Raw genomic sequence first — 16,583 nt, forward strand, 5'->3', positions numbered from 1 at the left:
CTGCGCTCTGTACCGATCTCTGTACTGTGCTCTGTACTACTCCCTGTACTGTCCTCTGTACCGAACTCTGCACTGCCCTCTGCACTGCGGTCTGTACCGATCTCTGCACTGCCCTCTGTACTGCGCTCTGTACCGATCTCTGCACTGCCCTCTGTACTGCGCTCTGTACCGATCTCTGTAGTGTGCTCTGTACTACTCCCTGTACTGCCCTCTGTACCGATCTCTGTACTGCACTCTGTACTGCGCTCTGTACCGATCTCTGTACTGCACTCTGTACCGATCTCTGTACTGTCCTCTGTACTGCGCTCTGTACCGATCTCTGTACTGTGCTCTGTACTACTCCCTGTGCTGCCCTCTGTACCGATCGCTGTACTGCACTCTGTACTGCGCTCTCTACCGATCTCTGTACTGCACTCTATACTGCGCTCTGTACCGATCTCTGTACTGCACTCTGTACTACTCCCTGTACTGCGCTCTGTACCGATATCTGTACTGCACTCTGTACTACTCCCTGTACTGCGCTCTGTACCGATCTAAGTACTGCACTCTGTACTGCGCTCTCTACCGATCTCTGTACTGTGCTCTGCACTACTCCCTGTACTGCGCTCTGTACTGCACGCTGTACTGCGCTCTCTACCGATCTCTGTACTGCACTCTGTACTACTCCCTGTACTGCGCTCTGTACCGATCTCTGTGCTGCACTCTGTACTGCGCTCTCTACCGATCTCTGTACTGCACTCTGTACTACTCCCTGTACTGCGCTCTGTACTGATCTCTGTACTGCACTCTGTACTACGCTCTCTACCGATCTCTGTACTGCACTCTGTACTACTCCCTGTACTGCGCTCTGTACTGATCTCTGTACTGCACTCTATACTACTCCCTGTACTGCCCTCTGTACCGATCTCTGTACTGCACTCTGTACTACTCCCTGTACTGCGCTCTCTACCGATCTCTGTACTGCACTCTGTACTACTCCCTGTACTGTGCTCTCTACCGATCTCTGTACTGCACTCTGTACTGCTCCCTGTACTGCGCTCTGTACTGATCTCTGTACTGCACTCTCTACCGATCTCTGTACTGCACTCTGTACTACTCCCTGTACTGCGCTCTGTACCGATCTCTGTACTGCACTCTGTACTACTCCCTGTACTGCGCTCTGTACCGATCTCTGTACTGCACTCTGTACTACTCCCTGTACTGCGCTCTGTACCGATCTCTGTACTGCACTCTGTACTACTCCCTGTACTGCGCTCTGTACCGATCTCTGTACTGCACTCTGTACTACTCCCTGTACTGCGCTCTGTACCGATCTCTGTACTGCACTCTGTACTACTCCCTGTACTGCGCTCTCTACCGATCTCTGTACTGGACTCTGTACTACGCTCTGTACCGATCTCTGTACTGCACTCTCTACCGATCTCTGTACTGCACTCTGTACTACTCCCTGTACTGCGCTCTGTACCGATCTCTGTACTGCACACTGTACTACTCCCTGTACTGTCCTCTGTACTACTCCCTGTACTGCGCTCTCTACCGATCTCTGTACTGCACTCTGTACTACTCCCTGTACTGCGCTCTCTACCGATCTCTGTACTGCACTCTGTACTGCGCTCTGTACCGATCTCTGTACTGCACTCTCTACCGATCTCTGTACTGCACTCTGTACTACTCCCTGTACTACGCTCTGTACCGATCTCTGTACTGCACTCTGTACTACTCCCTGTACTGCGCTCTCTACCGATCTCTGTACTGCACTCTGTACTACTCCCTGTACTGCGCTCTCTACCGATCTCTGTACTGCACTCTGTACTGCGCTCTGTACCGATCTCTGTACTGCACTCTGTACTACTCCCTGTACTGCGCTCTGTACCGATCTCTGTACTGCTCCCTGTACTGCGCTCTCTACCGATCTCTGTACTGCACTCTGTACTACTCCCTGTACTGCGCTCTCTACCGATCTCTGTACTGCACTCTGTACTACTCCCTGTACTGCGCTCTCTACCAATCTCTGTACTGCACTCTGTACTGCTCCCTGTACTGCGCTCTGTACTCCCTGTACTCTGTACTCCCTGTACTCTGTACTGCGCTCCCTGTACTGCGCTCTCTACCGATCTCTGTACTGCACTCTGTACTACTCCCTGTACTGCGCTCTGTACCGATCTCTGTACTGCACTCTGTACTACTCCCTGTACTGCGCTCTGTACCGATCTCTGTACTGCTCCCTGTACTGCGCGCTCTACCGATCTCTGTACTGCACTCTGTACTACTCCCTGTACTGCGCTCTCTACCGATCTCTGTACTGCACTCTGTACTGCGCTCTGTACCGATCTCTGTACTGCTACTGCACTCTGTACTACTCCCTGTACTGCACTCTGTACTACTCCCTGTACTGCGCTCTGTACCGATCTCTGTACTGCGCTCTCTACCGATCTCTGTACTGCACTCTGTACTACTCCCTGTACTGCGCTCTCTACCGATCTCTGTACTGCACTCTGTACTACTCCCTGTACTGCGCTCTCTACCGATCTTTGTACTGCACTCTGTACTACTCCCTGTACTGCGCTCTTTACCGATCTCTGTACTGCACTCTGTACTACTCCCTGTACTGCGCTCTCTACCGATCTCTGTACTGCACTCTGTACCGATCTCTGTACTGCACTCTCTACCGATCTCTGTACTGCACTCTGTACTACTCCCTGTACTACGCTCTCTACCGATCTCTGTACTGCACTCTGTACTACTCCCTGTACTGCGCTCTCTACCGATCTCTGTACTGCACTCTGTACTACTCCCTGTACTGCGCTCTCTACCGATCTCTGTACTGCACTCTGTACTACTCCCTGTACTGCGCTCTTTACCGATCTCTGTACTGCACTCTGTACTACTCCCTGTACTGCGCTCTCTACCGATCTCTGTACTAGACTCTGTACTGCGCTCTATACCGATCTCTGTACTGCACTCTGTACTACTCCCTGTACTGCGCTCTGTACCGATCTCTGTACTGCACTCTGTACTACTCCCTGTACTGCGCTCTGTACCGATCTCTGTACTGCACTCTGTACTACTCCCTGTACTGTCCTCTGTACCGATCTCTGTACTGAACTCTGTACTACTCCCTGTACTGCGCTCTCTACCGATCTCTGTACTGAACTCTGTACTACTCCCTGTACTGCGCTCTCTACCGATCTCTGTACTGCGCTCTGTACCGATCTCTGTACTGCACTCTCTACCGATCTCTGTACTGCACTCTGTACTACTCCCTGTACTGCGCTCTGTACTACTCCCTGTACTGCGCTCTGTACCGATCTCTGTACTGCACTCTGTACTGCGCTCTGTACCGATCTCTGTACTGCACTCTGTACTACTCCCTGTACTGCGCTCTCTACCGATCTCTGTACTGCACTCTGTACTGCGCTCTGTACCGATCTCTGTACTGCACTCTGTACTACTCCCTGTACTGCGGTCTGTACCGATCTCTGTACTGCTCCCTGTACTGCGCTCTCTACCGATCTCTGTACTGCACTCTGTACTACTCCCTGTACTGCGCTCTCTACCGATCTCTGTACTGCACTCTGTACTACTCCCTGTACTGCGCTCTCTACCGATCTCTGTACTGCACTCTGTACTACTCCCTGTACTGCGCTCTTTACCGATCTCTGTACTGCACTCTGTACTGCGCTCTGTACCGATCTCTGTACTGCTCCCTGTACTGCGCTCTGTACCGATCTCTGTACTGCTCCCTGTACTGCGCTCTCTACCGATCTCTGTACTGCACTCTGTACTACTCTCTGTACTGCGCTCTGTACTGCGCTCTGTACTGATCTCTGTACTGATCTCTGTACTGCACTCTGTACTACTCCCTGTACTGCGCTCTCTACCGATCTCTGTACTGCGCTCTGTACTGCACTCTCTACCGATCTCTGTACTGCACTCTGTACTACTCCCTGTACTGCGCTCTGTACTACTCCCTGTACTGCGCTCTGTACCGATCTCTGTACTGCACTCTGTACCGATCTCTGTACTGCACTCTGTACTACTCCCTGTACTGCGCTCTCTACCGATCTCTGTACTGCACTCTGTACTGCACTCTGTACTACTCCCTGTACTGCGGTCTGTACCGATCTCTGTACTGCACTCTGTACTACTCCCTGTACTGCGGTCTGTACCGATCTCTGTACTGCTCCCTGTACTGCGCTCTCTACCGATCTCTGTACTGCACTCTGTACTACTCCCTGTACTGCGCTCTCTACCGATCTCTGTACTACTCCCTGTACTGCGCTCTCTACCGATCTCTGTACTGCACTCTGTACTACTCCCTGTACTGCGCTCTTTACCGATCTCTGTACTGCACTCTGTACTGCGCTCTGTACCGATCTCTGTACTGCTCCCTGTACTGCGCTCTCTACCGATCTCTGTACTGCACTCTGTACTACTCCCTGTACTGCGCTCTGTACTGCGCTCTGTACTGATCTCTGTACTGATCTCTGTACTGCACTCTGTACTACTCCCTGTACTGCGCTCTGTACCGATCTCTGTACTGCGCTCTCTACCGATCTCTGTACTGCACCCTGTACTACTCCCTGTACTGCGCTCTCTACCGATCTCTGTACTGCACTCTGTACTACTCCCTGTACTGCACTCTGTACTACTCCCTGTACTGCGCTCTGTACCGATCTCTGTACTGCGCTCTCTACCGATCTCTGTACTGCACCCTGTACTACTCCCTGTACTGCGCTCTCTACCGATCTCTGTACTGCACCCTGTACTACTCCCTGTACTGCGCTCTCTACCGATCTCTGTACTGCACTCTGTACTACTCCCTGTACTGCGCTCTCTACCGATCTCTGTACTGCACTCTGTACTGCGCTCTCTACCGATCTCTGTACTGTCCTCTCTACCGATCTCTGTACTGTCCTCTCTATACTGCCGATCTCTGTACTTCCCCCCCTGTCCTGCCCCCTGTACACTGCCCTCTGTGCTGCTCTCTCTATATTGCCCTCTGTACAGCTCTCTGTACTTCTCCCTATCCTGCTCTCTGTACCGCTGTCTGTACTAACTGTCAGTACTGCTTTCTGTTCTGCCCTCTGTACCGCTGTCTATGCTGCCCTCTGTACCGCTGTCTGTACTGCCCTCTGTACTGCTGTCTATGCTGCCCTCTGTACCGCTGTCTGTACTGCCCTTTGTACCGCTGTCTGTACTGCCCTCTGTACCGCTGTCTATGCTGCCCTCTGTACCGCTGTCTGTACTGCCCTCTGTACCGCTGTCTATGCTGCCCTCTGTACCGCTGTCTGTACTGCCCTCTGTACCGCTGTCTATGCTGCCCTCTGTACCGCTGTCTGTACTGCCCTCTGTACCGCTGTCTGTACTGCCCTCTGTACCGCTGTCTGTACTGCCCTCTGTACCGCTGTCTGTACTGCCCTCTGTACCGCTGTCTGTACTGCCCTCTGTACCGCTGTCTATGCTGCCCTCTGTACCGCTGTCTGTACTGCCCTCTGTACCGCTGTCTGTACTGCCCTCTGTACCGCTGTCTGTACTGCCCTCTGTACCGCTGTCTGTACTGCCCTCCTATCTGTACTGCCCTCTGTACCGCTGTCTATGCTGCCCTCTGTACCGCTGTCTGTACTGCCCTCTGTACCGCTGTCTGTACTGCCCTCTGTACCGCTATCTGTACTGCCCTCTGTACCGCTGTCTATGCTGCCCTCTGTACCGCTGTCTGTACTGCCCTCTGTACCGCTGTCTGTACTGCCCTCTGTACCGCTATCTGTACTGCCCTCTGTACCGCTGTCTATGCTGCCCTCTGTACCGCTGTCTGTACTGCCCTCTGTACCGCTGTCTGTACTGCCCTCTGTACCGCTATCTGTACTGCCCTCTGTACCGCTGTCTGTGCTGCTCTCTGTACCGCTGTCTGTACTGCCCTCTGTACCGCTGTCTATGCTGCTCTCTGTACCGCTGTCTATGTTGCCCTCTGTACCGCTGTCTGTACTGCCCTCTGTACCGCTGTCTATGCTGCCCTCTGTACCGCTGTCTGTACTGCCCTCTGTACCGCTGTCTGTACTGCCCTCTGTACCGCCCTCTGTACCGCTGTCTGTACTGCCCTCTGTACCGCTGTCTATGCTGCTCTCTGTACCGCTGTCTATGCTGCGCTCTGTACCGCTGTCTGTACTGCCCTCTGTACCGCTGTCTATGCTGCCCTCTGTACCGCTGTCTATGCTGCCCTCTGTACCGCTGTCTGTACTGCCCTCTGTACCGCTGTCTATGCTGCCCTCTGTACCGCTGTCTGTACTGCCCTCTGTACCGCTGTCTGTACTGCTGTCTGTACTGCCCTCTGTACCGCTGTCTGTACTGCCCTCTGTACCGCTGTCTATGCTGCTCTCTGTACCGCTGTCTATGCTGCCCTCTGTACCGCTGTCTGTACTGCCCTCTGTACCGCTGTCTATGCTGCTCTCTGTACCGCTGTCTATGCTGCTCTCTGTACCGCTGTCTATGTTGCCCACTGTACCGCTGTCTATGCTACCACACTGTACCGCTGTCTATGCTGCCCTCTGTACCGCTGTCTGTACTGCCCTCTGTACCGCTGTCTATGCTGCCCTCTGTACCGCTGTCTATGCTGCCCTCTGTACCGCTGTCTGTACTGCCCTCTGTACCGCTGTCTGTACTGCCCTCTGTACCACTGTCTATACTGCCCTCTGTACCGCTGTCTGTACTGCCCTCTGTACCACTGTCTGTACTGCCCTCTGTACCGCTGTCTATGCTACCCTCTGTACTGTGCTCTGTACTGCCCTCTGTACCGCTGTCTATGCTGCCCTCTGTACCCCTGTCTGTACTGCCCTCTGTACCGCTGTCTATGCTGCCCTCTGTACCGCTGTCTGTACTGCCCTCTGTACCGCTGTCTATGCTGCTCTCTGTACCGCTGTCTATGCTGCCCTCTGTACCGCTGTCTGTACTGCCCTCTGTACCGCTGTCTGTACTGCCCTCTGTACCGCTGTCTGTACTGCCCTCTGTACCGCTGTCTATGCTGCCCTCTGTACCACTGTCTATGCTGCCCTCTGTACCGCTGTCTATGCTGCCCTCTGTACCGCTGTCTATGCTGCCCTCTGTACCGCTGTCTGTACTGCCCTCTGTACCGCTGTCTGTACTGCCCTCTGTACCGCTGTCTGTACTGCCCTCTGTACCGCTGTCTGTACTGCCCTCTGTACCGCTGTCTATGCTGCCCTCTGTACCACTGTCTATGCTGCCCTCTGTACCGCTGTCTATGCTGCCCTCTGTACCGCTGTCTATGCTGCCCTCTGTACCGCTGTCTATGCTGCCCTCTGTACCGCTGTCTGTGCTGCCCTCTGTACCGCTGTCTGTACTGCCCTCTGTACCGCTGTCTATGCTGCCCTCTGTACCACTGTCTATGCTGCTCTCTGTACCGCTGTCTGTACTGCCCTCTGTACCGCTGTCTATGCTGCCCTCTGTACCGCTGTCTGTACTGCCCTCTGTACTCATATTTTATACAGGGCTATCCTGACCCAAAACATCCACATTCATCCTCTTCCATAGATCTCACATCCACATAGATCTCACAGCCACATAGATCTCACAGCCACTTAGATCTCCCAGCCACATAGATCTCACGGCCACATACCTGCAGATCTCACAGCCACATAGATCTCACAGTCACATAGATCTCACAGCCACTTAGATCTCACAGCCACATAGATCTCCCAGCCACATAGATCTCACGGCCACATACCTGTAGATGTCACAGCCACATAGATGTCACAGCCACATAGATCTCACGGCCACATAGATCTCACAGCCACATAGATCTCACAGCCACATAGATCTCACAGTCACATAGATCTCACAGTCACATAGATCTCACAGCCACATAGATCTCAAGGCCACAAAGATTTCACGGCCACATTGATCTCATGGTCACGTAGATCTCACAGCCACATAGATCTCACGGCCACATAGATCTCACGGCCACATAGATCTCACAGTCACATAGATCTCACAGTCACATAGATCTCACAGTCACATAGATCTCACGGCCACAAAGATTTCACGGCCACATTGATCTCATGGTCACGTAGATATCACAGCCACATAGATCTCACGGCCACATAGATCTCACGGCCACATAGATCTCCCGGCCACATAGATCTCACAGCCACATAGATGTCACAGCCACATAGTTCTCACGGCCACTTAGATCTCACAGTCACATAGATCTCACAGCCACATAGATCTCACGGCCACATAGATCTCACAGCCACATAGAACTCACGGTCACTTAGATCTCACGGTCACTTAGATCTCACGGCCACATAGATCTCACAGCCACTAAGATCTCACGGCCACATTGATCTCATGGCCACATTGATCTCATGGCCACATTGATCTCATGGCCACATAGATCTCCCAGCCACATAGATCTCACGGCCACACACCTGTAGATCTCACAGCCACATAGATCTCACAGCCACATAGATCTCACAGCCACTTAGATCTCACAGCCACTTAGATCTCACAGCCACATAGATCTCACGGCCACATAGATCTCACAGCCACATAGAACTCACGGTCACTTAGATCTCACGGCCACATAGATCTCACAGCCACTAAGATCTCACGGCCACATTGATCTCATGGCCACATTGATCTCATGGCCACATAGATCTCCCAGCCACATAGATCTCACGGCCACATACCTGTAGATCTCACAGCCACATAGATCTCGCAGCTATAAAGATCTCACACTCGCATAGATCTCACAGCTACATAGATCTTACAGTCACAGAGATCTCATGACCACATAGATCTCACAAATACATAGATCTCACAGCCACAAAGATTTCACGGCCACATAGATCTCACGGCCACATAGATCTCACAGCCACTTAGATCTCACGGCCACTTAGATCTCACGGCCACATAGATCTCACAGCCACATAGATCTCACGGCCACGTAGATCTCACAGCCACTTAGATCTCACGGCCACATAGATCTCATGGCCACATAGATCTCACAGCCACATAGATCTCACGGCCATATAGATCTCACGGCCACATACCTGTAGATCTCACAGCCACATAGATCTCACAGCCACATAGATCTCACAGTCACATAGATCTCACAGCCACAAAGATCTCACAGCCACATAGATCTCACAACCACATAGATCTCGCAGTCACATAGATCTCACAGCCACAAAAATCTCACAGCCACATAGATCTCACAACCACATAGATCTCACAGTCACATAGATCTCACAGCAACTTAGATCTCACAGTCACATTGATCTCCCAGCCACATAGATCTCACGGCCACATACCTGTAGATCTCACAGCCACATAGATCTCACAACCACATAGATCTCACAGCCACAAAGATCTCACAGCCACAAAGATCTCACGGCCACAAAGATCTCACGGCCACATAGATCTCACAGCCACATAGATCTCACAGCCACATAGATCTCACAGTCAGATCTCACAGCCACTTAGATCTCACGGCCACTTAGATCTCACGGCCACTTAGATCTCATGGCCACATTGATCTCATGGCCACATTGATCTCCCAGCCACATAGATCTCACAGCCACATAGATCTCACGGCCACATAGATCTCGCAGCTACAAAGATCTTACAGTCACAGAGATCTCACAGCCACATAGATCTCACAGCTACATAGATCTCACAGCCACAAAGATTTCACGGCCACATAGATCTCACGGCCACATAGATCTCACGGCCACATAGATCTCACGGTCACATAGATCTCACGGCCACATTGATCTCATGGCCACATTGATCTCATGGCCACATTGATCTCATGGCCACATTGATCTCATGGCCACATAGATCTCCCAGCCACATAGATCTCACGGCCACATAGATCTCGCAGCTATAAAGATCTCACACTCACATAGATCTCACAGCTACATAGATCTTACAGTCACAGAGATCTCATGGCCACATAGATCTCACAGATACATAGATCTCACAGCCACAAAGATTTCACGGCCACATAGATCTCACGGCCACATAGATCTCACAGCCACATAGATCTCACGGCCACTTAGATCTCACGGCCACATAGATCTCACAGCCACATAGATCTCACGGCCACTTAGATCTCACAGCCCCTTATATATCATGGCCACATAGATCTCACAGCCACATAGATCTCACAGCCACATAGATCTCACGGCAACATACCTGTAGATCTCACAGCCACATAGATCTCACAGTCACATAGATCTCACAGCCACAAAGATCTCACAGCCATATAGATCTCACAACCACATAGATCTCACAGTCACATAGATCTCACAGCCACAAAAATCTCACAGCCACATAGATCTCACAACCACATAGATCTCACAGTCACATAGATCTCACAGCCACATAGATCTCACGGCCACATACCTGTAGATCTCACAGCCACATAGATCTCACAACCACATAGATGTCACAGCCACAAATATCTCACGGCCATATAGATCTCACGGCCACAAAGATCTCACAGCCACATAGATCTCACGGCCACATAGATCTCACAGCCACATAGATCTCACGGCCACTTAGATCTCACAGCCCCTTATATCTCATGGCCACATAGATCTCACAGCCACATAGATCTCACGGCCATATAGATCTCACGGCAACATACCTGTAGATCTCACAGCCACATAGATCTCACAGTCACATAGATCTCACAGCCACAAAGATCTCACAGCCATATAGATCTCACAACCACATAGATCTCACAGTCACATAGATCTCACAGCCACAAAAATCTCACAGCCACATAGATCTCACAACCACATAGATCTCACAGTCACATAGATCTCACAGCCACATAGATCTCACGGCCACATACCTGTAGATCTCACAGCCACATAGATCTCACAACCACATAGATGTCACAGCCACAAATATCTCACGGCCATATAGATCTCACGGCCACAAAGATCTCACAGCCACATAGATCTCACAGTCACATAGATCTCACAGTCACATAGATCTCACGGCCACATTGATCTCATGGCCACATTGATCTCATGGCCACATTGATCTCATGGCCACATTGATCTCATGGCCACATAGATCTCCCAGCCACATAGATCTCACAGCCACATAGATCTCACAGCCACATAGATCTCGCAGCTACAAAGATCTTACAGTCACAGAGATCTCACATCCACAAAGATCTCACAGCTACATAGATCTCACAGCCACAAAGATTTCACGGCCACATAGATCTCACGGCCACATAGATCTCACAGTCACATAGATCTCACAGTCACATAGATCTCACAGCCACAAAGATCTCACAGTCACATAGATCTCACAGCCACATAGATCTCACAGTCACATAGATCTCATAGCCACTTAGATCTCACGGCCACTTAAATCTCACGGCCACATAGATCTCACGGCCACATAGATCTCATGGCCACATAGATCTCATGGCCACATAGATCTCACGGCCATATAGATCTCACGGCCACATACCTGTAGATCTCACAGCCACATAGATCTCACAGCCACATAGATCTCACAGCCACATAGATCTCACGGCCACATAGATCTCACAGCCACATAGATCTCACGGCCACATAGATCTCACGGCCACATAGATCTCACAGCCACATAGATCTCACAGCCACAAAGATTCCACGGCCACATAGATCTCACAGCCACATAGATCTCACAGCCACATAGATCTCACGGCCACATAGATCTCCCAGCCACATAGACCTCATGGCCACATAGATGTCACAGCCACAAAGATCTCACGGCCACATAGATCTCACGGCCACAAAGATCTCACAGCCACATAGATCTCACAGCCACATAGATCTCACAGCCACATAGATCTCACAGCCACATAGATCTCACAGCCACTTAGATCTCACAGCCACTTAGATCTCACGGCCACATTGATCTCATGGCCACATTGATCTCATGGCCACATTGATCTCATGGCCACATTGATCTCATGGCCACATAGATCTCCCAGCCACATAGATCTCACGGCCACACACCTGTAGATCTCACAGCCACATAGATCTCACAGCCACATAGATCTCACAGCCACATAGATCTCACACTCACATAGATCTCACAGCTACATAGATGTTACAGTCACAGAGATCTCACAGCAACATAGATCTCACAGCTACATTGATCTCACGGCCACATAGATCTCACGGCCACATAGATCTCACAGCCACATAGATTTCACAGCCACTTAGATCTCACGGCCACATAGATCTCAGAGCCACATAGATCTCACAGCCACATAGATCTCACAGCCACATAGATCTCACAGTCACATAGATCTCACAGCCACATAGATCTCACAGCCACTTAGATCTCACGGCCACATTGATCTCATGGCAACATTGATCTCATGGCAACATTGATCTCATGGCCACATTGATCTCATGGCCACATAGATCTCATGACCACATTGATCTCACGGCCACATACCTGTAGATCTCACAGCCACATAGATCTCACAGCCACATAGATCTCACACTCACATAGATCTCACAGCTACATAGATCTCACAGCTACATAGATCTCACAGCCACATAGATCTCACAGCTACATAGATCTCACGGCCACATAGATCTCACGGCCACATAGATCTCACAGCCACATAGATTTCACAGCCACTTAGATCTCACGGCCACATAGATCTCAGAGCCACATAGATCTCATGGCCACTTAGATCTCACAGCCACTTAGATCTCACAGCCACTTAGATCTCATGCCCACTTAGATCTCACAGCCACATAGATCTCATGGCCACATAGATCTCACAGCCACATAGATCTCACGGCCATATAGATCTCATGGTCACATACCTGTAGATCTCACAGCCACATAGATCTCACAGTCACATAGATCTCACAGTCACATAGATCTCACAGCCACAAAGATCTCACGGCCACATAGATCTCACAGTCACAAAGATCTCACAGTCACATAGATCTCACAGCCACATAGATCTCACAGTCACATAGATCTCACAGCCACATAGATCTCACAGTCACATAGATCTCACAGCCACATAGATCTCACAGTCATATAGATCTCACAGTCACATAGATCTCACAGCCACATAGATCTCACGGCCACAAAGATCTCACGGCCACATAGATCTCACAGTCACATAGATCTTACAGTCACATAGATCTCGCGGCCACATAGATCTCGCGGCCACATAGATCTCACGGCCACTTAGATCTCACGGCCACATAGATCTCATGGCCACATAGATCTCCCGGCCACATAGATCTCACAGCCACAAAGATCTCACAGCCACTCTCCTGCTTCTGCAGCTTCTTCTCTGCTAACACTGTATCGACACTGACCTGTTATTCCCTCTCTCTCACATAACACTGTGTATCTGACCTGTTATTCCCTCTCTCTCACATAACACTGTGTATCTGACCTGTTATTCCCTCTCTCTCACATAACACTGTGTATCTGACCTGTTATTCCCTCTCTCTCACATAACACTGTGTATCTGACCTGTTATTCCCTCTCTCTCACATAACACTGTGTATCTGACCTGTTATTCCCTCTCTCACATAACACTGTGTACCTGACCTGTTATTCCCTCTCTCACATAACACTGTGTATCTGACCTGTTATTCCCCCTCTCTCACATAACACTGTGTATCTGACCTGTTATTCCCTCTCTCTCACATAACACTGTGTATCTGACCTGTTATTCCCTCTCTCTCACATAACACTGTGTATCTGACCTGTTATTCCCTCTCTCTCACATAACACTGTGTATCTGACCTGTTATTCCCTCTCTCTCACATAACACTGTGTATCTGACCTGTTATTCCCTCTCTCTCACATAACACTGTGTATCTGACCTGTTATTCCCTCTCTCTCACATAACACTGTGTATCTGACCTGTTATTCCCTCTCTCTCACATAACACTGTGTATCTGACCTGTTATTCCCTCTCTCTCACATAACACTGTGTACCTGACCTGTTATTCTCTCTCTCGCATAACACTGTGTATCTGACCTGTTATTCTCTCTCTCACATAACACTGTGTATCTGACCTGTTATTCCCTGTCTCTCACATAACACTGTGTATCTGACCTGTTATTCCCTCTCTCTCACATAACACTGTGTATCTGACCTGTTATTCCCTCTCTCTCACATAACACTGTGTATCTGACCTGTTACTCCCTCTCTCTCACATAACACTGTGTATCTGACCTGTTATTCCCTCTCTCTCACATAACACTGTGTATCTGACCTGTTATTCCCTCTCTCTCACATAACACTGTGTATCTCATCTGTTATTCCCTCTCTCTCACATAACACTGTGTATCTGACTTGTTATTCCCTCTCTCTCACATAACACTGTGTATTTGACCTGTTATTCCCTCTCTCACATAACACTGTATCTGACCTGTTATTCCCTCTCTCACATAACACTGTGTACCTGACCTGTTATTCTCTCTCACATAACACTGTGTATCTGACCTGTTATTCTCTCTCTCACATAACACTGTGTATCTGACCTGTTATTCCCTCTCTCACATAACACTGTATCTGACCTGTTATTCCCTCTCTCACATAACACTGTGTACCTGACCTGTTAGTCTCTCTCTCACATAACACTGTGTATCTGACCTGTTATTCTCTCTCTCACATAACACTGTGTATCTGACCTGTTATTCCCTCTCTCTCACATAACACTGTGTGTTTGACCTGTTATTCCCTCTCTCTCACATAACACTGTGTATCTGACCTGTTATTCCCTCTCTCTCACATAACACTGTGTATCTGACCTGTTATTCCCTCTCTCTCACATAACACTGTGTATCTGACCTGTTATTCCCTCTCTCTCTCACATAACACTGTGTATCTGACCTGTTATTCCCTCTCTCTCACATAACACTGTGTATCTGACCTGTTATTCCCTCTCTCTCACATAACACTGTGTATCTGACCTGTTATTCCCTCTCTCTCACATAACACTGTGTATCTGACCTGTTATTCCCTCTCTCTCACATAACACTGTGTATCTGACCTGTTATTCCCTCTCTCACATAACACTGTGTATCTGACCTGTTATTCCCTCTCTCTCACATAACACTGTGTATCTGACCTGTTATTCCCTCTCTCTCACATAACACTGTGTATCTGACCTGTTATTCTCTCTCTCACATAACACTGTGTATCTGACCCTATTATTCTCTCTCTCACATAACACTGTGTATCTGACCTGTTATTCCCTCTCTCTCACATAACACTGTGTATCTGACCTGTTATTCCCTCTCTCTCATATAACACTGTGTATCTGACCTTTTATTCCCTCTCTCTCACATAACACTGTGTATCTGACCTGTTATTCCCTCTCTCTCACATAACACTGTGTATCTGACCTGTTATTCCCTCTCTCTCACATAACACTGTGTATCTGACCTGTTATTCCCTCTCTCACATAACACTGTGTATCTGACCTGTTATTCCCTCTCTCACATAACACTGTGTATCTGACCTGTTATTCCCTCTCTCTCACATAACACTGTGTATCTGACCTGTTATTCCCTCTCTCCCACATAACACTGTGTATCTGACCTGTTATTCCCTCTCTCTCACATAACACTGTGTATCTGACCTGTTATTCCCTCTCTCTCACATAACACTGTGTACCTGACCTGTTATTCTCTCTCTCACATAACACTGTGTATCTGACCTGTTATTCCCTCTCTCACATAACACTGTGTATCTGACCTGTTATTCCCTCTCTCTCACATAACACTGTGTATCTGACCTGTTATCCCCTGTCTCTCACATAACACTGTGTATCTGACCTGTTATTCCCTCTCTCTCTCACATAACACTTTGTATCTGACCTGTTATTCCCTGTCTCTCACATAACACTGTGTATCTGACCTGTTATTCCCTCTCTCTCACATAACACTGTGTATCTGACCTGTTATTCCCTCTCTCTCACATAACACTGTGTATCTGACCTGTTATTCCCTCTCTCACATAACACTGTGTATCTGACCTGTTATTCCCTCTCTCACATAACACTGTGTATCTGACCTGTTATTCCTTCTCTCTCACATAACACTGTGTATCTGACCTGTTATTCCCTCTCTCTCACATAACACTGTGTATCTGATCTGTTATTCCCTCTCTCACATAACACTGTGTATCTGACCTGTTATTCCCTCTCTCTCACATAACACTGTGTATCTGACCTGTTATTCCCTCTCTCTCACATAACACTGTGTATCTGACCTGTTATTCCCTCTCTCTCACATAACACTGTGTATCTGACCTGTTATTCCCTCTCTCACATAACACTGTGTATCTGACCTGTTATTCCCTCTCTCACATAACACTGTGTATCTGACCTGTTATTCCCTCTCTCACATAACACTGTGTATCTGACCTGTTATTCCCTCTCTCACATAACACTGTGTATCTGACCTGTTATTCCCTCTCTCACATAACACTGTGTATCTGACCTGTTATTCCCTCTCTCACATAACACTGTGTATCTGACCTGTTATTACCTCTCTCT

At 49.2% G+C, this 16,583-nt stretch overlaps 1 protein-coding gene across 3 annotated transcripts in view; it reads left to right on the top strand.

Moving 5' to 3' along the window:
- The window catches only part of DNAH1 (dynein axonemal heavy chain 1), a 240,603-nt gene that overhangs the window by 61,603 nt on the left and 162,417 nt on the right, over positions 1 to 16,583 (top strand). The gene's annotated exons all lie outside the window — the stretch shown is intronic.

This window comes from Pseudophryne corroboree, chromosome 9 (assembly GCF_028390025.1).
Source record: "Pseudophryne corroboree isolate aPseCor3 chromosome 9, aPseCor3.hap2, whole genome shotgun sequence".
Lineage (NCBI taxonomy): Eukaryota > Metazoa > Chordata > Amphibia > Anura > Myobatrachidae > Pseudophryne > Pseudophryne corroboree.